The sequence below is a fragment of the Macrobrachium nipponense genome, chromosome 37 (assembly GCF_015104395.2).
Source record: "Macrobrachium nipponense isolate FS-2020 chromosome 37, ASM1510439v2, whole genome shotgun sequence".
In the NCBI taxonomy this organism is placed as follows: Eukaryota; Metazoa; Arthropoda; class Malacostraca; order Decapoda; family Palaemonidae; genus Macrobrachium; species Macrobrachium nipponense.
Window position 1 is genome coordinate 15,180,226 of NC_061097.1, and position 26,500 is coordinate 15,206,725.

A 26,500-nucleotide genomic window follows, 5' to 3' on the forward strand; every position below is an offset into this window, starting at 1 on the left:
AATAATAATAATAATAGTAATGCAGATAGTAGTAAATATTATAATCATTATTAATTACATTTTAGCAAATAAGCAAAACTAGAATTTTTGCCAAAACCCTGCCTCAAGTACAGAGCTTCGAGTGAAGGTTTGTGGATACCGAAGCCTTCATGATTGCTTTTAGGGGCTGATCCATATTCATGGTTACTTAAGTTGAATAATAATAGTGACTCTTCAGGTACCTGGTAGATAAACAGAACTTTTGAATAACCATTCCTATGACTGTGATTGCAGGTACTTCGAGTAAAAGGTTTGGGGATGCTGAGAGCCTCTGGTCCGACCGAGAGGTTGTTCATTGCGGTCAGCTCGTGTTCTCTGTTTATAGTCACGTTGCTTCATAGACCATTGCCTTTCCCCTCAACATTTGTCAAGAATTTATAGTTTCGTCGCGTTTGAAAGCAGTTTATTGTCTCTTCATAAACCAGAGTCCTTTCGCTCCGTTTGTTAATGACTTACAGGTGTTTTGTTGTTGCAAAATAAGCTTTTTACTATTTTCTCCCCATGAACTAAATCTTTCGCCTTGCATTACTTGCTTTGCCAAGTATCCATACAATGTTCTGTTGACTCTGAAAGCAATTCATTGGCTCTTCAGATACCCAATTCTCTTTCCGTCAGATAAATTGTAATGTAATGGAAAGCATTTTTTTTTTATTCAGAAACAAATTTATTTTTATTTGTAAAGGAAATACTGTCGCATGGAAAGCCCAAGTAGTTGACCACATTAGAGAGCAATTTATTGTCCCTAAATACGAAATATCTCACTTTTTGTATTCGACGGCAATTTATTACCCAAGATAAATGTCAATCACTTTGAATTTTGGATTTGTCAACATTAACATAAAATTAATATATTCTATAAATAGTCTCGTCAATATACTTTATTTTACTCTTTTTGAGTCCTTACTTTGTTGCTTTTCAAGTTAGTTTATGTATTTATAAACAAATTACCTTTTGCTAACAATGAGCCTTAGTTTTTTCGTATGTTTACAGTACTAACTTGACCGTACATATTATCCTTTCTTCAATTTAATATGTGAAATATAATATACTTAAAAGTTTTTTTTATTAATAAATTGCCTCTTATTGAAGAGAAACCTTTTTGAAAAGAACGGGGTTGAATACACATGAATCTCCATACGACTAGGGATGGCGCCAGAGTTCTGCTATTGAATTTAAGTAGTAAATTTGTAGCTGATGGTCATTCGATTGTCGTGGGTCTCAGTCGGGATGGAGGATGGCATAGTGTTTGCGATCTTATGCAGTCATTCTTGGATACACCCGGAACCCTGACACATTCAGGAGACACTATCCTTTAGTGTAAATAAAACGCGTCGCGCGTTTGAGAAGGAAGGGGAGTGTTTTATAGTTTCACCGCGGCTGGTTGAGGCCGGGGTCAAACCTCGACGAGGTTATCCTCAGCTTGAGGATAACCTCCTCGAGGCCTTTTCCGTTTGTTATACATTTTGTCCGAGATATGAATACATACCTTTTCCCTTCCTCTCTAGCCGAGAGCCACAATGATCGACTAACAACTATGTTCCTAATTCCCAGCTTTAATTAACAAATTCGTCCTGGATTTAAGAGAACTGGGATTAGTCCTTTATATGTCGATTGGGGTCTACCACTTGGAAGCTGGACTCGCTTGGAGAGAGAGAGAGAGAGAGAGAGAGAGAGAGAGAGAGAGAGAGAGAGACTGTCAAATTAGGTAAATAACCATGCTCCGCTGTAGTGTTTGTTAAACCATCATACAAAACCTGGGATGGAAAAACACTTAACAAGAGCTGTGTGAGTGGTCCACACGATTTTACAACAGGTTGAATAAAATTCGTTTTAACGTAAACAAAAATGGAAAATTAATGGTGCCTTTATGGTGACGTTTTACAGTTCTGTTGCTTATGTATTTCGTATAAAGCCGAGTGAATGGTTTCATGTGAGTCAGTACAGAGCAAAAATGGTGATTTGTCAGTTTGTGTCCGGTTTTCTTGTCATTTGTTCAATAGCATTTACACTTCATTAAAAATTACACGAAGACAAACTTGACTTTTATGTCACTATGCCAATCGTCTATAATAAGAAAAGCTGCTTCGGCGCAATCACGATTTTCTGTACAGCCTATAATGCTGTATAGAACTCTTAGCCGACCGTGGTGGCCTGTGTCGTTTCGTTGTTAGACTCACGATCATGGGTAACTTGAACCTTAAATAAAATACAAACTACGGAGGCTTAAGGGATGCAATTTGGTATGTTGGATGGTTGGAAGGTGGATGATCAACATACCAATTTGCAGCCCTCTAGCCTCAGTAGTGTTTAAGATTTAAGGACGACCAGAAAAAGTGCGGACGGACAGACAAATAACCATCTCAATAGTTTTCTTCTTTTACAGAAAACTAAGAATCCTTGCTGATTGTATGGGTGAGCTTTGTTAGGGTATGGATTGTTTTGCCATTTGTGAAGTTTTCGCTTAAATTGCTCGTTATTAGTCACTAGAGCATGGTAAGGGCAAAGTGACATTCTCGTGTCAGTACGATTTATATTTCATCCTGTACGTGCTTTCATTTTCAGATTACTTTCTCTCGTTGTTTGCTGATACTGTTTTTTTCTGCATTGGTTTTATATCCTGATCATTTTATACTGTAGAATATATTTTTATGATTTTCCCCCATTGACGCACGCATTTGAATGTCCAACTTGTAGGCAGTTGAAAAGCAATCAGTGGAGCGAGATTGAGTTTTGAAATAATGACTGAAATGGAGATAAGGGAAATAAAATGGCGAGTGTTCCAAAGATTGGAAGAGGCGTAGAATGATATAGAAGCCAAGGTAGGAATGTATGAAGGGATTGGTGGTCCTAAGTTCCTTTGTTGAGGGTGAAGTTTGGATGTTGAATGTAACTGGGAAAAAAGTTTAAATGGCTGAGCTAACTGTTTTGATAGCGTATGGCGTCCAGGAGAATTGAAAGGGTGAGGAAGGAACATTGTGTAGAGGAAGTGATACGAATATAATCACAAGCTATGATGGTCTAGTCATCTATAGTGATAACAGAGTCAATCTGTCTTGTTTGTCTCCCCCGAGTCGGGGCGTGGTAGGTATTCAATAGGGAAGGTAGGGGAGACATGACACATCAACCCTCCACCAGCAAACTTGTTGGGCGGGGTAGGAAGGGGTTTGGGAAGGTAGTGGGAGACATGACACATCCAACCACCTCCAAACCTGTGGTTGTCCACCCCAGCAGGGAGGGATAGGTAGGCAATTAGGATGGTAAGGGAAACATAACACATCTATCCTCCAGCAAACTTGTCGGGGGTTGCGTTAGGTGAGACAAGATGGGCAGCACCGGGTTCCAGCACAGTGTAGTACGCGCCATCAAGCTCGTGTAAAAATAATGGATGATGGTGAAAAGTCTTTTGTAAGAGACCTAGAAAGTCGCGAACATTTGGAATGAAACCCACACACACACACACACACACACATACACAGAGTAGAATGTTGAAGTGTGTGTTGGCCGATGAGTTGCTCAGCTGATGAGCAGCCTCTGTGGGCTTGTGCAGTAGCTAGTGATACCATGTAGTAAAAGGATAGTTATGCGAAAGACTAAGGAAATTGGGTGAATTATGTTAAGGTAAATTGCAGATTACAACAATTATGAACTCAGTTGAAGTAACGAGATCTGATAAGCACAACACACACACAAGCCACGCAAGCTACAAGTACAGCCGGACTTCGGACCAGGCCGTTACTGTTAATAGGTCTATTGGTATACTGTACATATACCCCTACTTTTGTGTTGTCTTCCATTGTCTCTACTTCTGTCCGCTATGTACATACACAGTTTGTGGCTCTATATGTTGTTTACATTGATTACTGGAGGTACAGAATGAAAGAATAGACGTAGACATAATGGAAGACAACACAAATGTTGGAATATAGTGTATATCATTCTACCTTATTTTAAACATAGCTATTGATGGAGTACCTGGCCACAGAGAAGGTATAAACGGAACCTGCCAAAATTGCTGCTTTCAGCGTGGGACTGATCCAAGGCGTCCGTGCTGGTGATCCAAATGTCCTAACCACTGGATAACGAGGTTCTTAATAGCCATTTGTCATTTTAACATGGGAGATAAAACTTCTATTTGGACTGGAAACCCATTCATAATCATCTTTTTTTTTATAATTATGTAGTGCTTATACTGATCGTGTTACCTTTAATGTCGTAAATAGTATAAGACGGTCGAGCTGCCAAGGCCCGGCCCAAGGGACGTAAAGTACCGTGCTAGAGTTCCGACCAAGGTACGTACCATCGTCCCAGGGCAACTGATACCAGGACATCTTAATTCCGGAAAACACTTATCGACAACTCATACCTTGACTGTTGATATATAGGACAACTCATAACAGGTATAAAATGATAGCGATTTAGTTTTTAGAGAAAAATAAAGAATAAAAAATATATTAAAAGAATAGCTTTATTTTTGGGTTCAGTGGAAATTATAACTTTACTCTCGATATAAAAAGAATTTTCTAGAACAAACTTGGTGCAGATTGTATGCCATAGCTTTAAAGCCATCTTATGGCAAGGATCGTACTTTTCCAGCAAAGGTATCAGTCGGTTGTTCCACTTTTTGTAATCCTGTTTTGAAGTTGTTTGCACTCCGCTCCATATCAGTTTTCTTTTTTCTGCTCTAAAATAATCTCCAACTTGAGTGCATTTATTAATTTCCAGATATTTGGATGTTGGCCTGAAATTGAATTTTGTAAGTCGTGGTGGAAAACCTTAAAGACTTATTAGTTCCAGTCACGCCAGTTAAAGTCGTCCCTGAAATATTCCATATCTCAATTGGAAATGTTGGCGCCAGATGGCGTTTTTTGGCGCCTCATCCTCTTTCGGGTCCTATGTAAGTCGCTTCAAAATACGACAAATTCTTGTGGTGACAATAACATCAGTCCCTGGTGAAAAAGCAAGTTCTATAGAGCACTTAATCTAAAGACGAAATATTTCATTTGTATTATGTTGGACTTGATGACCTAGCTGGACAAGTTTACGGTAGGGGTTCCGAGAAAAATGAAATAAACTACCAGTTACCTCTGTCAGGAAATCTTGAAATGAGGCTATTCATGGGGGCTTTTTCGAAGTCCATCATATACCTTTTAGGCTGAATATCAGGGCGAAGAAAAACTTACAAAACCACCGATCATGAGTTTCTTGCCGTTGGTTGGGTAACAATGCGAAAACACGAGGTCCATTCAATGCAGATTGTATATAACATAATTACATAGATGGACAAACTTAATATCATTGAGCCCTGTTGATGAGGTGAAAAATAGCATTCTTTTCGCATCTATGCACGTGTTTCATATTTCAAACATGGTTCCCATGGTTCAAATTTGCAGTACAATAGCGGGATATCAAAACCGCATCTTCCTGGTGGAATTCGGGCGAGCACTACTATTCTGCTGTCGCCACGGGCGAATACTTAATTATAAACCTGATGTTACTGGCAGTGTAAGTCATTCTATCGCAATCACAATTCCCTCGGTCTCGTGTGGTAAAACCGAGGACAATTATCGATTTTACTGTTCACATCAGCACCGACGTCTGAATTCGCTCGTTCTCTTGTGGTGACAAGGCTTTGGCTTTTATGGAACAGAGGACAATTCTCGATTTTACTATTCACATCAGCGCCAAGAAAGTGTTCCCCCGTTGAAGTTCCTATATCTAATAATGGGTCGTTGTGTTGCAGTGTGTGTTGGCCGACGAGATGCTCTGCTGATGAGCAGCCTCTGTGGGCTTCTACAATAGCTAGTGATTTTTTTTTTGTAATTTTTAACTATGTAGTAAAAGGAAAGTTAAGTGAAAGACTAAATAAATAGGGTGAATTATGTTAAAGTGCAGATGACACAACAATTATAAACTCAGTAGAAGGAACAAAATCTGATAAGCACAAAACACACACGAGCCACGCACGCTACAAGTGCACCCGGACTTGGACCATTTGGTAACTGTTGATAGGTCTATTGTAAGTGCGTTTACTTTTCTAAGATCGCTAGGGTGGGGCCAGGTAGAAAATGTGGAGTTGTCATATCTATGGGTAAAATTCTTCTGTTAAGGCTCTTTACATGTTTCCCGCAGAGATAATCCTTAGGAAGATTCGCTTTAGACCTTGGGAGTCGAGGGAAAGGGTTTGCTTCTTACCCGTTTACCTATCTTTTTTTTTTTTTCCCATTCCCGATTCTACTTACTGCTTCGTTTTCTTTCTATAATTATAGATGCGCTGAATCAACGCCATCTTGAATTGTCAATTCTAGATGGCGTTGGCTGAATGGACTGTCGGCTCCGGTTTTGGCCTCGGGACATAAATTCACAAGTCAATTGATCTGTTAAGATCTTCGGGATTTTTGTTATTTGTGAAAATATAAAACAATAAAGCCAATGGAGAGGTCAATAGGATTTATGGTATTCTGTGGGCAATGGGCAATTTAAAGGAAAACAATAATGTGTTAACAATTGTTTATTTTTCATCAATAGGTACATCAAGTATTAACCTTCTTCCAAGCTTTTCCTTATAAAGTATCAAGACCATGCTTATAATAACACACACGCACACAGAGATCATCCATAACTATGTTAATACAGCGTCAATTAAATTTTGTTCATTAAAGTATCAAGAAAATTATATTAAAACCATGCGTATGATATACACACACACACACACACACACACACACACACACACACACACTCACTCACTCACTCACTCCATGGACATGAAAATATTGCTATTATGAAGAGTCGTCGTCGTCTTCGTCGTCGTCAGAGGATTCGAGATCAATAACAAATTAGTATGAATTTATCCATGGCAACATCCTTGCATCTTCATGTTGCAGAGCCTCAGCATGTTTAACTGCTTTACTCCAGTTTTCTAGAGTTATCGTATCAAGTGATTCCTGCAGTAGTCCTTTCAAGTCATAATGAAATTCTTTCTTTTCGTAATATAGCTCTTCATTTGGCCCCATATAAGTTCAATCGGATTGTATTGACAGTAATAAGGTGGAAGACGAATCACTTTATGACCATACTCTGCGGCAATTTTATCAATCACGTACTTTTTTTCTATTCAAAATATCTATTGGACCCGTAGTACATAATTTCAAAAAATAAAAACTGTTTCAATAGACTCCAAGAAGCTAATGAGTACCATTACACGAAAATTGGCAACTTACGATATCGGTACAAGCCACACCCAAGCGATCTTAGAAAAGTAAACGCAGTATAGTATACTGTATACTGTACATATACTCCTACATTTGTGTTGTCTTCCATTGTCTCTACTTCTATCCGATATGTACATGCACTGTTTGTGACACACTAAGTTATTTACAGACCACTGGAGTTACAGAATGAAAGAATAGACGTAGAAACAATGGGGGACAACACAAATGTAGGAATATAGTGTACATCCTTCTACCTTATTATAAACATAGCTATAGGCGGAGTAGCTGGCCACAGGGTCATCATCTCTTCGACCTTTTTCAATCGACCTATTGCCAGCTACCTAAGTCAATGTTTGTGTGTAAAGAGGAAAATGAGGTATAAACGGAACCTGCCAAAATTGCTTCTTTCAGTGTGGGACTGATCCAAGGCGTCCGTGCTGGTGATCCAAATGTCCTAACCACTGGATAACGAGGTTCTTAATAGCCATTTGTCATTTTAACATGGGAGATAAAACTTCTATTTGGACTGGAAACCCACCCATCATAATCTCTTTTTATATATGTAGTGCTTATACTGATCGTGTTAACTTAAATGTCGTAAATAGTAAGAGACGGTCGAGCTGCCAAGTCCCGGCCTAAGGGACGTAAAGTACCGTGCTAGAGTTCCGACCAAGGTACGTACCATCGTCCCAGGGCAACTGATACCAGGACATCTTAATTCCGGAAAACTCTTATCGACAACTCATACCTGGACTATTGGGATATAGGAAAACTCATAACAGGTATAAAGTGATAGCGATTTAGTTTTGAGAGAAAAAAAATATTAGCCTTATTTTTGGGTTCAATGAAAATAAAACATTACTCTCGATATAAAAAGGATTTACTAGAATAAACTTGGTGCAGATTATATGCCATAATTTTAAAGCCATTTTATGGCAAGGATCGTACTTTTCCAGCAAAGGTATCAGTCGCTTATTGCATTGTTTGTAAACCTTTTTTGAAGTGGTTTGCACTCCATATCAGTTTTATTATTTTTTTTGCCCTAAAATAGTTTCCAAATTTAGTGCATTTATTAATTTCCAGATATTTGGATGTTGCCCTGAAATTGAATTTTGTAAGTCGTGGTGGAAAACCTTCAAGACTTCTTAGTTCTAGTCACGCCAGTTAAAGTCGTCCCTGAAATATTCCATATTTCAATTGGAAATGTTGGAGCCAGATGGCGTCTTCTGGCGCCTCTTCCTCTTTCGGGTCCTATGTAAGTCGCTTCAAAATACGACAGAAATTCTTGTGGTGACAATAACATCAGTCCCTGGTGAAAAAGCAAGTTCTATAAAGCACTTAATCTAAAGACGAAATATTTCATTATTATGTTGGACTTGGTGACCTAGCTGGACAAGTTTACGGTAGGGGTTCCGAGAAAAATGAAATTAACTACCAGTTACCTCTGTCAGGAAATCTTGAAATGAGGCTATTCATGGGGGCTTTTTTGAAGTCCATCATATACCTTTTAGGCTGAATATCAGGGCGAAGAGTAACTCATTGACAAAACCACCGATCATGAGTTGCTTGCCGTTGGTTGGGTAACAATGCGAAAGCACGAGGTACATGCAATGCAGATTGTATATAAAGTAATTGATGAGGCGAAAAATAGCATTCTTTTCACATCTATGCAAGTTTCATATTGCAAAAATGGTTCCCCTAGTTCAAATTTGCAGTACAATAGCGGGATATCAAAACCTCATCTTTCTGGTGGATTTCTGGGGAACAGGGCGAATACTTCATTATAAACCTAATGTTGCTGGCAGTGTAAGTCATTCTATCGCAATCACAATTCCCTCGGTCTCGCGTGGTGACAAGGCTTTGTTGGCTTTTATGGAAAAGAGGACAACACTCTATTTTACTATTCACATCAGCGCCGAGAAAGCGCTCCCCGTTGAAGATTCCATTTCTAATAATGGGCCCTTCCCAACCAACGTCTGAACGTGCGCTCTGCACATCTTTACTAAACACATCCATTCTTTTCTTGATTTATCTGCATTCTGTCTGTGAAAGTTATGTACATAATTATCAACTTACCCAAGCTTATTGGCTCATGCTGAGACTTTATATGATATATGGCATTATGAGGACTAGAGGACATTTTAAAACAATTGAAAAGTTGACAAGTACAGAACCAACTGACTTGACAAGTACAAAATATAATAAAATTTCATTGCAAAGCTACGACGACCGTTTGAGTTGCTTGCTGGACGAACAGTGACTAAAATTATCTGTGAACTATTTTGAAAATATTTATACCTGTTATGAATTTTATTATATGTCGGTTATCCTAGATATCAATCGTCCAGGTATGAGTTGTTCAATATGAGTTCTCAGGGAATGAGTTGTCCTGGTACCAGTTCTAGGCCTAGAACTACGTTCCATCTGTTTGCATGTTAATACGGAGCAAGTGGTGAGGGGAGCACTGCCCGGGCTAAAAGACGGTCTTTCTAAACTTGAAGCATATTGCTCATAGACTATAGTCGTTATACAAAGGTAAATAAACATTCATTGCGTTTTGTTTTGTTATCGTTATCCCTTTTTTTCGTTTTTACGGAAATCATAACGTCTTTATTTTTTTTACTCGGTATGTGATAGTTATGGGTACTCCATCCGTCATGAAGTACAATAAAACTAATCTTGAACTCAAATATTCTTCTTTTCTGAAAGGTGCATTCTTTAGAGGAGAACGCAGCCGCAATCATGTTCCCTTTTCATCCGACAATTGCTGAATTGAGGATGAAACCACCGCTGCAAAAGCTCTCTTCAGAATCAGTCCTTTTACAAACCCATCTGTGTATCTGCAAGTCAATGGGCTCTCTCTCTCTCTCTCTCTCTCAAAAGTTTGACTTCCTTCTTCCCAGTTTTCACTATTGAGAACTAAAACCATGCGGGAACATAAAGAATATATCAATAAATAATGATTGCAGTTGCCTTGCTAATTTATTAGCCTAATGACTACATAATGTGGGCCGGCTGTTTTGCGGTTGGCCAATTTCACTGGAGTCTTTCTTTGGAATTTTTTTTTTTTACCCTTACTCTTGTTTTGATTCCTGTGTACTTTTGTTAAGAAATGTATGTTTATATTGGTTGCTGGTGTCGTCATTGTTTTTTACAAGTTGAATGATACCTCGTTCGACTCTGGTGGACTTACTCGTGAAAATAGTAGGGAAGTTCTTTTGTTATTTGATTTGTCCCTGCTTTTATTTCATACTTTCACCACTTTCTCACTTTCATTGCCATGTTACTGCGACTTGGTTACTAAAATATGTACGTAGTGAGTTATTTTTAGAGTGCTATTTCTGCAAATCCCGTAATGTACGTTGGTAATATAAATTATTATTTTGTGTGACTTGTGGATATAGTTGTCAAAATGACCTTGGTTATGATCTTGTGCGTATCGTAATATGTTTCCCCTCTCACTTATATCTCCCAACGGCGCCCATGGAACTTGTCCAGCATAGTAAGTGTTGTTGTTGTTTGTTGTCTGAGACTACGTGAAATTCACATTTACAGATATTTACTCAAGATCCATCAGCTTCTATATGTTTTTTTTTTTTTCAGAGTTTACCTAGAGAGGAAAAAGTGTGTCTGTGAACCTTGGGTAGGGTAGAAGTTTCGCGCCCAAAAGACAAGATTTAAAACTTTTTCTTTTTTATCTGAAAACTTAATTATTCACGCATCCAGTTAAACCCTCGCGGAAAATGTCTAAGGATATTTAAGATATTAAACGAGAAAGCGTAGAAGATCCTTGTTTAGTGGTAGGAATACCGCCATAATCCAATTAACAGACGATCTTTTTGATGTCGGCAGCAGTAGTCCGTTTTATGGATCATCCAACTCTCTAATCGTATATTAAGAGGCTGTTCCCTGTGACCCGCACCAGGACGCATTACGCATGCGCCTTTCACACGATCCATCTTTTCAGACAAGGACAGTTCGGCCACCTTTAAATTGCTTTGCGGCCCCTGCTCGAAAACAACAAGAAAAATGTGTAAAGAGAAAAAAAACCTACTTTTAATTATTCTCAAAGGGTCTATGCGAGATAATGGGCTCGGGTTGCTCCGTTCTGCGTTTTCTTTAGTTTTCTTACCAGCTCAAGTTACCATCAGGGCTTGAAGGACACACATACATGCTATTAAATTTTTGGTAGCCTTCATACAACCTCAGTATACGCTATATTTAATATGTTGAATTGGTGTATATACAAACACAGATTGTATGAAGTTTCTTCATATTCATTAATAATTGATACGAGTTGATTTTCCCCCTATCCTTTGCACATGTTTTTATCCAGATCTCCTGTTTAACTTAAATCCAACTTCCCTCTCCTCTGTGCACGCACCTCTTGACAGTCAAGGAAGAAAGCCATCATCGAAAAATATGATTCAGAACTACATAAATATTTGTTATAAAGGAAAGTTGAAAAGAACATGGTTTTTAAGTAGTAAGTAAACCAGCGCTTGCTATGAGTTGCGTAACGGGAAGTATTGTAAAAGTGAAAGTTCTGGCAACTGGGAATGTTTATAACTTTGGAAAAGTTCATTCTATGTTAGGAAATGTTATTGAAATTGTTCTGAGAGGGGAACTGTTTGTCCAAAAAAATAATGAAAGTAATGGGAGCTGAGAGTATTTGACGTTAAAAGAAAGAAAAATGTTTACAGGAACTATAAGCATCGCAGGGACGATTATACATACTGTAGTTTCAAGACAAGATGATGTCCAAATGAACTTTAAGATGAGCATTTTTGGATTTGTGGAAATGTTTTGTGACTGGAGAAAGGTCTACTAAGCAGAATCGAGAAAATCTCAGAAGTGTTTTGGCCACAGTTTTGGATAAAGCAGTGCATATGAAAATTGCATTGACAGGGGCCATTTCGAACTTTTATCCCTGGTAATTTTTTTACGAAACTTTGCATATGATTCTTTTTATGCTAATTCAGAGGTCAATTATTTTCCTTATGACAGTAAATTCTCTCATGGTTATTAGCCCCCCATTTGGACATTACAATTTGAAGGAAAAAGAATATATAGATTCACACTAGAAATTCTCTCTCTCTCTCTCTCTCTCCTCTCTCTCTCTCTCTCTCTCTCTCTCTCGGGAAATCTACAAATCACAAATCTCATGTTGACATACTATAGGACGTTTCTAAGAGTGGTACCAATATATACTACTAACAAGCGGATTTAATTGCCGTGTTTGTTGACGAGGCTCTGTAGCCTGGGATAAGAGGAATATGATACGGCAAAGACGACGATTTTTTTTTTTTTTCACGGGAAAAATGTCATTGCATTGTATTTGGGGAAACTGCGACTTGACCAATTTCCTGTCTTTGGAAGGGAGACTTATTTTTATATTTTTTTATAGGTACTCAGGTTGTTTAGTCTTTATGACTTTATTCTTAACTCTTGAAGTAATATGAATGACTCCGATTTCTGTCTTTAGTTATAATCTTTTCCAAGTACTGCCTTGGACATAACCCCTGCAGCTAGGTTATTGCCGTCAGTGCATCTCACGTGGCACACTGCAGGCATACTAAAAGTGGTTCGCAGCGTTCCTTCGGCCCCTAGCTTCACCACCGCCATCTTGAATTCAAGATGGCGGTGGCAGCACTCTGCTTTATTTCTCTGTAATTGAAAACTATTGAAATGGCGATTTGTCTATCCGTCCGCACTTTTTTCTGTCCGCCCTCAGATCTTATAAACTACGGAGGCTAGAGGGCTACAAATTGGTACGATGATTATCCACCCTCCAATCATCAAACATACCAAATTGCAGCCATCTAGCCTCAGTGTTTTTTTTACTTTAACTTTTCACTATACATCTATTTCTGCTTCCTTTCTTCCCTCTGGCTGTCCAGCCGCTCCAACTCCCACTTCCCACTGTCTTGAGCGCTGAATGGGTGAAAATACCCCAGTGGCTGCCTTTATAACCTAATTTTCATAAATCAACCATGGGCATAACTATCCCTTGTAGTCAAAGAGTGGGCCCTGTAATAACCCTCCTTTTGTCATGTAAACCAGAATTAATATTGATGAGAAAAGAGATGAACTTAACAGCGTCCTTTACATGACTTTGTTCCCTTTCATCTCTGCAAACCGTAGTAGGGGGGCTAGTGCTGTCAGTGCACCTTACTCGGTGCACTGTAGGCATTATCGAAGGTTCCTGGCAGCGTCCCTTCGGCCGCTAGATGCAGCCCTTTAATTCCTTTTACTGTCTCCCCATTCATATCTTCCTTCCATCTTGCTATCTACCCTTCCCTAACACTTATTCCTTAGTGCAACTGCTTTGAGGTTTACCTCCTGGTACACCTTTCAAACCTTTCTACTTCCAATTTCCCTTTCAGTACTGAATGACCTCTTAGGTCCCAGCGCTTGGTCTTTGGGCTAAGCTCTGTCCCATGCTATTCACCTCGACACAGAAGCCAATACTTTTAGTCATATGATATTAGATAGTTTAAGGATCATAAAACTCCAATGATTTAAGAATCATATCTACATAGTTTTTCTTTTAAGAACTAGATTTCTTTGTTTCTGGCACAAAATCGCTCATATATATATATATATATATATATATATATTATATATATATATATATATATATATAGATATATATATATTAGTATCTATATATATATATATATATGTTTTGTGTTAGTGCGTGTTATTTATTTACTTCTTTATTTACCTAAATGATAATCACGCCCGACAATTAACTAGACCAAAAACACTAGGAAACGCATCTTGCACGTAGATATCTATTGATAAGTAGTGCAAGGTTATTTGTTCGTGAACGAATGAATAAACGCATCCATTATCTCCTGAGAAAGTTTGAATCAAGATATTACCTATGTCATCCCTACTCAAGACTTGGACGTTTTATCTGAGCAATGTCGGGACCAGATGTCGCCTTTTGCTGTTGAGCTAAAACGGAAGGGTTGGGGAAAAGAGAGAGAGAAATGTCTGTGATAAGAGGATACGCTCTATATATAATGTATTACATAGTATCTATATATGTGTGTAGTCGTATGTAGCTATATAGATTACATTCTAATATATTCTATAATATATATAATAATATATAGATCTAATATAGTTAGATAATATATTATATGTATAATGTATAATATATATACTGTATATGTAGATTTATAATATATATATTATTATTTATATTGTATAGTGTGTATATTAATTATATATATTATAGATTATGTATATATATTTATTATTATAATGTATGTTAGTATATATAATAATATATATATATATATATATATATAATAAGGTAATAGATTATAAAAATATATATATAATCTAAAGCTATAGCTATAGAAATGTAGATATACTATGTGTGCAGGTTTAGTTTTTTCAGATAAGTTGGACTATTAGTACATAAGTAGTATCATATTTTAGGTAAAGTTTTTAACATATTAAGATTTTGTTACTGATATAGCATTTACATAGAGTAAAAAAACCGAGGTGGTTGTCATTAGTATTCGTAAGAGTTGTAGTATTCATAATCGGCATGCTTTCTTAATGAATACGTCTGTTATTGAGAAATAATTTCGTCCTCGTATAATAATTATATAAAACAAGAGAATATTGAAACTACAGTTTTCTGTTAGCGTTAATTGGGTTCAGAATAGAAAGTACTTTTATGTAAGCCTTTTTGTCAGCATCAACATGGGAAGCTGATTCCTTACTATACGGTTTTTTTTTTTTCCATCTGTCCATCCGCCTGTGGTGTTTGCGTATGGTAACACTGCGTCCCGGGCTTTACATAGTTACATTGCTTACATTCAACAATAATAATATCCTATTTCGAATATTAACGATGTAACTCGCATACTGTGATTTATTAAAACACTTTTCAGTTGCAAATGTACGCCCAGATATCCTTTTATTTACCTTAAACTTACACATAGCGGAACTATTTAAAGCCCGGGACGCAGTGTTACCATGCGAAAACACCATAGGCGGGTGGGCAGATGAAAACAAAAAAAAAAAAAAGTATAAGTTGTCAGTATTGCTTTAGATGCTTTGGGCTCAAAATAGTGTGTTTCGCCGGTGTTCATTGTTTGCATGCTGGTGTCATGAAGATCTAAAGACGCAGTGTTCAATCCCATGAACTTGCATGACATGACGCCTTCAGTGAAAGATATAAATTGGAAATTAAACTTGGATCATTTAGTCACAAATAAAAAAAAAAAGAAGAATTTTCCCAAATGTTGAAATACAATTTGAATTACAATTCAGCAATAAAGAAATAGGAAACTGTCCCCATACCTATGACTACGACTGATGAATAAGAAACGAATATCCTTTCAAACTATTTTAACTAAGATATATCGACGAAAAAATATATAAACTTTTAATTAAGTATTCTCCTCGATAAGATTTTTAATTGGATAACTTAATTAAACTCTGTCTGGTTAAGACGCCTGGCTGAGTAGGATTTGATTACACGAAGGTAACAAAAGGTTAATCAGGGGAGATATTAATTCGGTTTCATTGTTCTGTTCGTCAGAGGCCCCAAGACAGGTGGAGTGTGACGTCACGGCATTCTCAGCATAATATCCGCCTACAGTCTATACGTTGCGTCAGCTTAGGGTTCGTTCAAGATTATATCGAGTTATTCTGTATTCTTTAGGAATTTATTTTTAAGATTTTGATGGTCCAACGTGTGATCATCTTGCAATATGGAATTTTACGTGCTGTTGGGACTAAGGTAAAGGAAGCGAAATGTTTTAACGAATTTTCTACGTAATACACACACACACATGCGCACAATTCCAGAGCACTTACCTCAAACTGCATACCGCTCTCTTTTAGAGAAATCAAATAAAATCGCAAATAATTTCGGAGAGAGAGAGAGAGAGAGAGAAGAGAGAGAGAGAGAGAGAGAGAATGTTGATGAAAGCGTGGCAGGCGAGTAGACTTGACAGAAATCATCACGGAAATGTAACGTAGATGGACATCTTGACCGAACGTTGTGTAAGCAAGACCACGATACTGAGAACGACCCGACAGAGGGAAACCTAATCATCAGACAGTAGTGGTCATGAAGTGATTATCCGCCACTGGAAGCGAACAAACCATTATTCCTCCAAGGAGCAAACAGGAAACGTGAGCAAACAAATTACACCGACGTCTTAATCTCCCGCAAAGCACTTGAGCGACATCAACAAACAAGTAAAAAATCCTGCGAACTCTCTCCTGCGCAATCGAGTTTTCTGTACAACGTATGACGCTGTATAAAACCATTAGCGACGACCGGTAGCACTTCAGAAGGTGGATAAAAAACAGCAATTTGCAGCCCTCTATCCCTGGTCATTTTTAGAAAACTAAAAGCAACTTAAGTTTGTCAAAAATGCCTTATTCATGTGTTAGATATATATACATTTTTAGTAAAGCAAAATCAATCTTGAATAACCTCGGATATTAATGAAAACCCTAAATATTGGGCTTTTAGCTAAGTAAACAGATGAAATAGAAAATGGATGTTATCCGTGACCGTATTATAGCCGGTTCACTTAAGGTAGATTATTGTGTTAGCCCTATGCCTCTGAGAAATTTGTTTAGAGGGCGCTGATTGGCTGGGAGCTGCCTACCTCCTGGTACCAGCCAATCAGCTGCGGCCAAACAAACATCTAGTAAGCAATCGGCTCATCCAAGAATTTTTTTTTTTTTTTTATCGACCATAGTGTCAACCATGTATTCTTCACTTGGTCTTCCTGACTCAGACACACTAGTGGCCTCATTCGCCTGTCTTGGGCTAATATTGCAGCTTGGACATTATCCTGGTGTTACACCTCTGTGTGATCCGTATATCTCCACTGACGTGGCTGAAATGTTCGGTTTTTGCAGCCAGTTGGGAACGTCGTCCGGGCCAACCCTGCTGAGCACCTTAGGTTATGTCTCCGCACCCCGACATGCCCGTATAGTTGCTATAGATAGTGCACCTTTATTTAGGGTTTTTATCGATAAAATTTCCAGAACATTGGTGTTGAGGCCAGCCCTCGACATACTAGGGATGTTCGGTGTAATATTCCTCTCCAATTTTTAGTGATCGCTTCTATCGTTGGATATTTTCTGGTGAGGTTTTCTGCATATCGCTGTATTGCTGGCTTGTTGTACTTATTTATCTTTTCCTGGTAGAATAACTCAATGTTGTTTATGTTGGCATCAGCTGTTACTTGGATGTCTAGTACTATTGACCTTTCATCATTCCACACTAAGAGGTCTGGTTTTCTAAGTCCCTCGGGTGTGGGGATGTTTGGCTCATTCATGGTGTTATACCCCATTTCACTAAGTTTCTTTCTTATATAGTCTTTGATGTTATCGTGCCTCTTAATTCTCCATGGTTGTACTGCTGGACATACTTGGAGAATGTGGTGTAGTGTGCCTGGGAGGGGGCACCCCAGGTCACATCTGGCACTTATATCTCTTCCTCTGGCGGAGCGGGCTGGGGTAGTTAGAATCCCCAGTCGCATTTTGACGGCGTTGATGAAGCTTCCGCCCTTCATGATCTTAGTGCCAGCGTCAATCCATTTTGGCTCTATCTGCTACTAGGGTATCAGGTGACCTGGTGAGGCGGGTGAAGCACTTCCGTACTTCAGTTGGGGTCTCCTGGGTGAAATCGTATAGTCCCAAACCTCCGTCCTTGATCTCGGCATAGAAGGCCGCGGTTGGAGTGTCTCCATGCAGGTGTAGAGCATTCCTAGTGAATTTTCTTACCTCCTTATCTAGCTCCTTGAGGTGGTAGTGGTGGAGCTCGCCGTGCAGAACTAATGTTTTAATCGGGGTATTGCTACGTTCTTTATGGCCCAGAATTTTTGCTGCGGCTTAAAGGGGGCTTTCTGTAGATGGCCAAGTTCACTGCAAATTTGGCCGATGTCCTTTTTTTCATTGGTGTTAATTTTCGCCCCGATCTTGATACCCAGGCATTTGTACATGCCATCAGGCTTCAGTGCTGGGATTTTGGTGTTATTTAAGCTAAACTCCCTGTCATCAGAGTACCACGTCTTCCGCCATTTGTCTCCTATTATGCCCATAGTGGCACATTTACTTATTCCTGGTGTTAAACCAACCTCTTCTGCGCTGTTTATTAGCGCTTCCATTGCTAGTTGGAGCCCCTTCCTGGACTCTGTGGTGAGCTCGATGTCATCTGCAAAAGCTAGGTACTTGATGAGCTCCGTGCCAAGTCGCACCCCTACTCCTGGTGGGAGCTTCGACAGGGCCTTATCCAGGGCAAGATTGAAGAGGAGCGGCGACAACGTGTCTCCCTGCATCACTCCCCCCCTAATACTTGCCCTGGTTCTGAGGATTTCAGTGGATATTTTTCCATAAAAGTTAGATATTAGAGTGAGTCATCGCTAAAACCAGCGTCTTCTAAGACTTCTATCAGCTGGGGATGGCCAACTGAGTCAAATGCCTTCTTAAAATCTATATATGCTATATAGATTGTATTGAATTTTCCTTTGGCCTCCTTTATTATATCTTTTAGTAGCATAATGTTTGCGCTGATCCCCTCTTCTGCCTTGAAGCCCTTTTGCCTAGTTGATGAGGAGAACAGCTCCGCCACACATCCGGCTAAAATCTTGTGCAGGCCCCGAGTCACGACGGATGTGACTGTAACTGGTCGATAGTCCCCGGGCCCACAGGGATTGTCCATTTTTGGTAGCAAACTTGTGCGGCCGCTCACCCAGTCGGCTGTGGCAGTTCTTTTTGCCAGAATGAAGTTAAAAAGCTCTATGAGGAGTTGAGAGACTGTGCTCCTAAGATTGGAGGGGCGAATTCTGACTGGGCCTGGTGCTGAGTTTGGCTTAGTTCTTCTTTTCATCCACTCCACTTCGGTTGGAGTCACTTGTTCTGTGATGGAGGTCCTATTTATGGCTGTTTGTTGGCGATGGGGGTTGATGGGCGGGCTGGGAGTTTCAAAGAGACACCCAAAACTCAGTTGTGCCTGTCGGATAGCATGTCCTGGCGAGGGGGTCTCAACCCATTAAGGCATTCTGCACCACTCGTCCTCTGTTTTTGGTCCATCCTCTTTGCGTCGCAGCATATTGGCATCGTCTTAGTACTCTCCGGGGTACTTCTTGATGGTTAGCTATAGTCCTTGGATGTTATTGATGACTGTTTCTTCTTTCCCCGAAGAGGCTATACTTTTTCTGATCGATTTGTTGGGCAATACTCGTAGTCTCCTCGCTGCTGACATTGCTGGATTCTACAGAGTTGTTGGATGGTGAGGACGGTGGAGATTGATCGCTATTTGGATTCTCGGGTGCATGCCTTTCCCACGCATTAAAGTATTCGTTCATCCCGTCTGCTGGTCTAGGAGGGGTCGCCATGGTTAAGGTCAAATTCGGTTGAGTGTTCGGTTGATTCTTCGTCGTCAGATTCCCTCGGTGGCTCCGGTGAGATTTCTTCTTCGTTCTTTGCTGACTTCTTGTTCCGGTCGGTAGTCGTCGTTGCTCTCCTAGAACTCCTTATCGCTCCTGTTTCCTGAATGCTGTTCGTAGTTTCTTGACGATTGCTGCAATATTTTTGTATTTTCTTGATGTCATCTTCTGTTTGTTTGGTCAGCTTAATTTCCGCCTTTTTCATTGTTGGTATCTCGCGTCCCTCATGGATGTTCGTCCTACCATCTTTGGAGTTTCTTCTTACTTCTTCGGTTCCTGTTTGTAGAAGTGAACCAGTTATAGTATATGCGGATCTTGGACTGTTTGAGCCTAGTAGCTTCCGAGATAAATTAATGGGAAATCGAGGCGAAAATGGCCCTCCCAGAAAAAAGAAATTAATACTCCGCATGGCGAATGAACACGAGACGTTCCATCAATACGAGCTGAACACGACATCCGGAGATTGCAATTAATAAGGGAGCGATCGTTAACTCGTTACTACCTGCTGAAGACGAGTTGGTTATTAAGACGTTAGAGGCATATTGTGAAAGCGAGTCTCCCAAAGCGGCACCAGATGTTTGAAGGCGTTTGGCCACAGGCTTTTATTTTCTTCTTCCTTTCTTTTTTATGCCACCTGAAGATAAATGGTGCGTGTATATTTTTTCCATTATATTTATAGCTCTAGTTCTTCCACACAATTTATCGGTAGGCATTTATTTTCCAGTTAATTAGTTTTTTTTCCATTTGATTCTTGTTATCGCTTTTGTCAATTACTGGTGTTGTTTTTAATAGCCATCTTTTGCTATATTTTTTTATTCACTGCTGTCTCTAAATAGAAAATAAACCTATTGCTAGTATGTCTGCTGGTGCTCTGCGGGCAGAAAAAAAAAAAACTTTAATTTGATATCATCATTTTCTCGGGATCTTAAATGGAAAAAGAAAGTCCGCAATAATGTGTATTTTGCTATACTATATAAAGGCTAAAGAGGCCAACTGATCAAGTTGACAAAGGCTTCTTGTATCTTGCAATATACGCGCATACTATTGCGGACTTTATTTTTCCATTTAATTTTTTGTTATCGTTGTAATACGGAAATCACTATTATTGTTTTTATCAGCCCACTTAGTGAAATCACGCTGTTCTTTCAACACAGTGCAATTATTTACTTATTTTCCTTCATTAGCATTTCCATTAAGAGTGGGGAAAATATTTATTTATTCATTAGATGAAATCCATTCATATGGAACAAGCCCACGGGGCTTTGGAAATTCAAGCTTCCAAAGAATGTTGGTTTTAACCTCCCACCACAAAACCTTCCACCACAAAACCTACACTGCAGCAATAAATGATCATGATACAGAGCGAGTGATTTTCACGACTGATTGACGTAAGGAAAAGTGAAATTAATAATTTCCTGAGTAAAAACGGAAATTACTCATTCTACCTGTATAGAAATGCCTGTAATGGTAATTAGGGTATAGAAATTGTTACATAACAGTTTACGGAAATTATCATTCGCAGTGAGTGAAACGATTATTGTCATACACGTATGTATATATATATATATATATATATATATATATATATATATATATATATATATATATATAATACATTTGTATGTGCATGAGTATATATTTATATACATAAGATGTGTTAATAAGTCAAGCCTGATGAATGTAGTTGAATCTGTTAATTGCCTATGGTTATTACTTAACTGGAGATGGCAAGATACTGAATTCTAAAGAACTTGTTTAAAAAAGTTCTAAGTTTCTCTCTCTCTCTCTCTCTCTCTCTCTCTCTCTCTCTCTCTCTCTCTCCGGACTTTTTGATTCTCAAGTTTCTGAGGAAGATTGAAGGAGGGCATATTGAAGGTGGAGAGCGGTAATAATAATAAAGGAGAGAGAGAGAGAGAGAGAGAGAGAGAGAGAGAGAGAGAAGAGAGAGAGAGATTCAAATGAGAAGTTTTAATGTGTTTCCTAATGGACCAGAAAAAACTTTCAAGATAAGACAGCTGCAGTTTATCAAATTTCTCCCTTCAACGAGAACGCTCGCTCTCTCTCTCTCTCTCTCTCTCTCTCTCTCTCTCTCTCTCTCTCACACACACACACACACACACACACACACACACACACACACACACACACACACACACACACTCGCTCGTTCCTTGAATGGATTGTAATGGAATATCACAATATAATATTGGTTTATATATATTATAATTATTATTGCCACACAAGTATCCACCGCTTAAAAAGGGAGAGAGACGAGAGAGAGAGAGAGAGAGAGAGAGAGAGAGAGAGAGAGAGAGAGAGAGAGAGAGAGAGAGAGAGTGTCGTGCTGACAAGACTCATCGAACAGGGAATTAAAGATGTGTCAGAATATAAGAATTTTCAAAAAAAAAAAAAAATAAATAAAAAAAAAATTAAAAAAAAACATAGGATCTTCAGTGGTCCCAGGTCGCCCTCTGCGTTCCTTCTCCAATCTGCAATCTTTGGAGGGAGACGAGAGAAATCCTGGATCAAGAGATATTTGGGGAACTGGGAGGGGTTTAAAGTTGGAGTAGTGTTGTGGTCTCCATATGGAGGAATGGGTTCAGGTGTGTGTATATTTATACACTATAAATGCATATATGTATATATAAAGTAAATATATGTATTATATATACACAGTATATATTATATATATATTATATATATATATATATAATATATATATTATATATATATAGCGTGTGTGTATGAATATATATGTATGTGATGCCTTTGATAGAAGGCAGTGGAGAAGGCGCATCAGGTAACAGACCCTTAGTGTAGGGATGGCGGTTGATAAGATATATATAATATATATATATAATATATATATGTATATGTATATATATATATATATATATATATATATATGTATATGTATATGTATAGATATAGATAGAAAAAATCATTGCTATAAGGAAAAAGCAACATCATAGGCACTGCTTGTGCGCCCCCCAGTTTTCTTGTTAAAAGGGCTACCCCTTTTCTATGGTTACACCTTTTGGTTACTATGGATATACTCTCGCTCTGTCTGCCATTCCTACCCTCTCTGTCCCTTCACCTTTTGTCTCACTAGGTCCATACTCTGATAGCTTTTTGTCCTTAAACAAATTGACTCTCAAACTTTTATTCTCTGCTCCACATCTATATCACAGACATTCGGGACCCCAAGAAAACGAAGTTTTTTCTTTTATGGCGATGGCAGTACAAGGTATGGTGTTGCCAAGCTGAGAGCTTAGAATGCTTTTTTTTCTTTTCCTGTCTTCCATAAGAATGAAATACTTGGTTGCTATGGGCCATAGTGGAATACGCTTATCTACCATTTGGGGACTTGTTCCCTTCCACCAAGGAATTCCCAACCTTTGTAAAACTCTCTCTCTCTCTCTCTCTCTCTCTCTCTCTCTCTCTGAAAGTAAGAGAAAAGCTTCGTTGGCTATAGAAATTTAGGAGGCAAGTAAGAGCACATATGTTTCAGAAAGAGAAAGTTGCATGCCAGGAAATTATTTGTAGTGAGAAATGTATAGTTTAAAGATAATTCCCTGAAACTGTGCAGTCCTTCATCAGTGCGGTGAATAACTAAAGATTTTTTTGAAGTGGGAGGATAAAAGATGATTTACTGTAGCAAAAGGGAAATATCTTGAAGGATGTCGATCAGGTGTCTATGATATGGAACAGCAAGAGACGTTTTAGATGAAAGGGATAAAGTAATGTGTTTACAAACCTCTTGAGTGCTTTGATTGAATTCATCCAATGCAATTTGACAAGTAGTGTGAAGAATGCAAGATTAGAATTAATATGAATATTTTGCAGTGATACCAAAGCTCGTGCTAGAACAATGTAGCCTGTAAAGTGACTGGTTTTGCCTTAAAACTTGTAGTGTCTCGGTGGCCATTTTAGTATATTTAAAGGTTCGGCTGATGAAAAAACTGTGGGTAACAGCAGGCCTAAAAGGGATTGTAAATGGAGGTGGGATTGTAAATGGAGGTTCATTTGGAAATAAGTCAATTGGTAACAGTGAACAGAAGCTTCAGGGTTTGGTAGGAGAGTAAGCAAGAGTAAGGGTAAGGTCAAGAGTAAGAATAGATACCAGGAATATTGAATAATGAATGTTGATAAGGATTGTGTAAGAATGAAGGAGGCTTGTTATTAATGAATATTTGTAAATATTGAATTGTTAGTAGAATGAGGTAAGTGGTAAATCAGAAAACAGGGAAACAAAGAGGATTGCAAGTTTTCTTTAATAGCTCTGAAAGAGAAATGTTGAGTGTCAGCAAAAGTTGAATTGTGTGAAGGAATTGCTCAGAGAACACTTTGTTTTGTAAGCGAAATGGGGAGTTTGAATAGAAATGGCAGAAAAATGAGGAAGCTGTCGAGATCTGAATTGAATTGCTTACATAAAACGTACTACAGCTTAAAGGTTTTGAGATACAATAATGAGGAGGTTAAACGCTCATGGGTAATAATGTGGACCAGTGTTTTGAGGTGGTTTTGGCGTCCTGTATTGAGAATGGAGTATGAGAAACTGAAAGAGGCCTTCATTTTCTGGAGGTTCTGGGAGGAAGAAGGGTGAAACTCCAGGGTTTTTTGGGAACTTGTTACACAAGATGTCGATTCCAAATTCATGAGTTAGAGGACGAATGTGGCAGTGGTGGTTGTCTGTTTGTTCTTTGGAGTTAGACTTTGAGGGAAAACATTATTCAAAAGATATATACGTATATTATACGCACAAAAGGAGAGGTAGATAAAAACTGGTTTAGCTTTACTTTGAGCTATTGAAGACAATATATGTATACACCATGTATATATTTTATCTTCAATCGCCCAAGCTAAAGCTAAGCCATTTTTTTTCTGCCTCTCCTTTCGATATGTATCGAGTCAACGTTGATGAGTTCTCCAGTTATCGTTTCGTTGGCTCCATATATCCTGGGTTAATGACCCGGAAATCTTATCGCAGTTTAATCCGGACGGAGGACTGGAGGCCTAATGTTTCGATATAAACAGTTCCCTTTTTACGACGTCAAAGAATATAACTCTTAGCTGGGGCGCCGACTTCAAGTTTATCGTAGCTTTCTGAGACTTGTTCATGAAGTAGAATTATCCATGACGTTTTCATGTTACTAAAGAACTGGACCGAAAAGATGAATTGCGTTTTACTTATGAGCCACAACGGATTTATCTCGTTGTTATTGACTCGAATGTTTATGTAAAAGTAAATATTAATTTGTCTATTTTCTGTAAATTAGATTCTGCAAGGTATGGAAATCAGTGTTTACTCAGCATTGTCACACACACACACATATACGTATTTATAAATATATATATATATATATATATATATATATATATATATATATATATATCATATATATATATATAATGTATGTATGTATAATATATATATATATATATATATTGACATATATATATGTATGTATGAGAGATTGTGCCCAAATTTATCCATAATAAATACAAAGTAGAGAGAGGGGGTGTGATATTTACTCTGCAAAGACTGGTCTTATTGGCCCATATGAAGCTACATTAGTCAATATGAACAAGGTAAATAATTTTTAAATCATTGGTAGAGTTCTTGGACAACAAGAAAGCGTCACCGATGACCTGACTTCAAGCACACGTCCTGTAAACGGCGACGAGAAACTTGAGGAAACGAGTCGCTTGGCGTGATCATTTGAGTGACGTTTCCCGTTTTTATTGTGCACCATAAGTAGATAGAAGTTACTGAAGAAATTCTTTCTGGCAGTAGTGATGAATTCTACGCTCCTGAGTGTAATTGATCGAGGCCGGGGAGCTACATTACATTACTTCCGTCTTTAGTTGGTATGACTTCTGTTTTTGCTTTTATTTAGCTATTTTTTCTTTGCTGTGTTTCCGTTGTATTGTCCCGTAATAACGAATTATTTTGTTGAAGGGTTGCATTGTGAATTAATTAACTCATAATAATAATAATAATAATAATAATAATAATAAAATAATAATAATAATAATAATAATAATGGAAAAGTAAAGTCCGCAGTAGCATGTATGTATATTGCTATATACATTCATATATATACTGCTGACTTATTATTCCATTTAAGATCACGCGAAAGTGTGTGTATCAAATATTATAATAATAATAATAATAAATAATAATAATAATAATAATAATAAATAATAATAAATAATAAATAATAATAAATAATAATAAATAATAATAATAATAATAATAATAATAATAATAATAATAATAATAATAACAATAATAATAATAATAATATAATAATAATAAAAAATAATAAATAATAATAATAATATAATAATAATAATAATGAATAATAATAAGATATGAACAGGGGAAATATTATGTAAATAATTTTTCTCTTGACAATTAGGAAATAGAATTTTACAAGTCCAAATTTTTATTTTTATTTCTTTCATTTGAAAGCATCTTTCCAAAGAATCTTTTCTGTTATTCATGTTTCGTTAACGAGCGAGTTTTATTGGTATGTGTTGAAACATTCTTGCTCCTTCGCTATTCAGTTTCTTTTACTTTCGTTATATTCTCTCTCTCTCTCTCTCTCGGCAAAGCCCCTGGTAATACCAAGAAAATTGCGGACTCAGTAAAGGAAAGATACTAATAAGGAAAATATTCTTTATACCATTGATTTACAAAAGGCAAAGCATTTTTACCGCAACTTTGCCCCTCGTTAAAAATGAATACACTTGTGAATAATCATATTTTGCCAGGAAATGTTAATAAATATTGTAGAAGCAA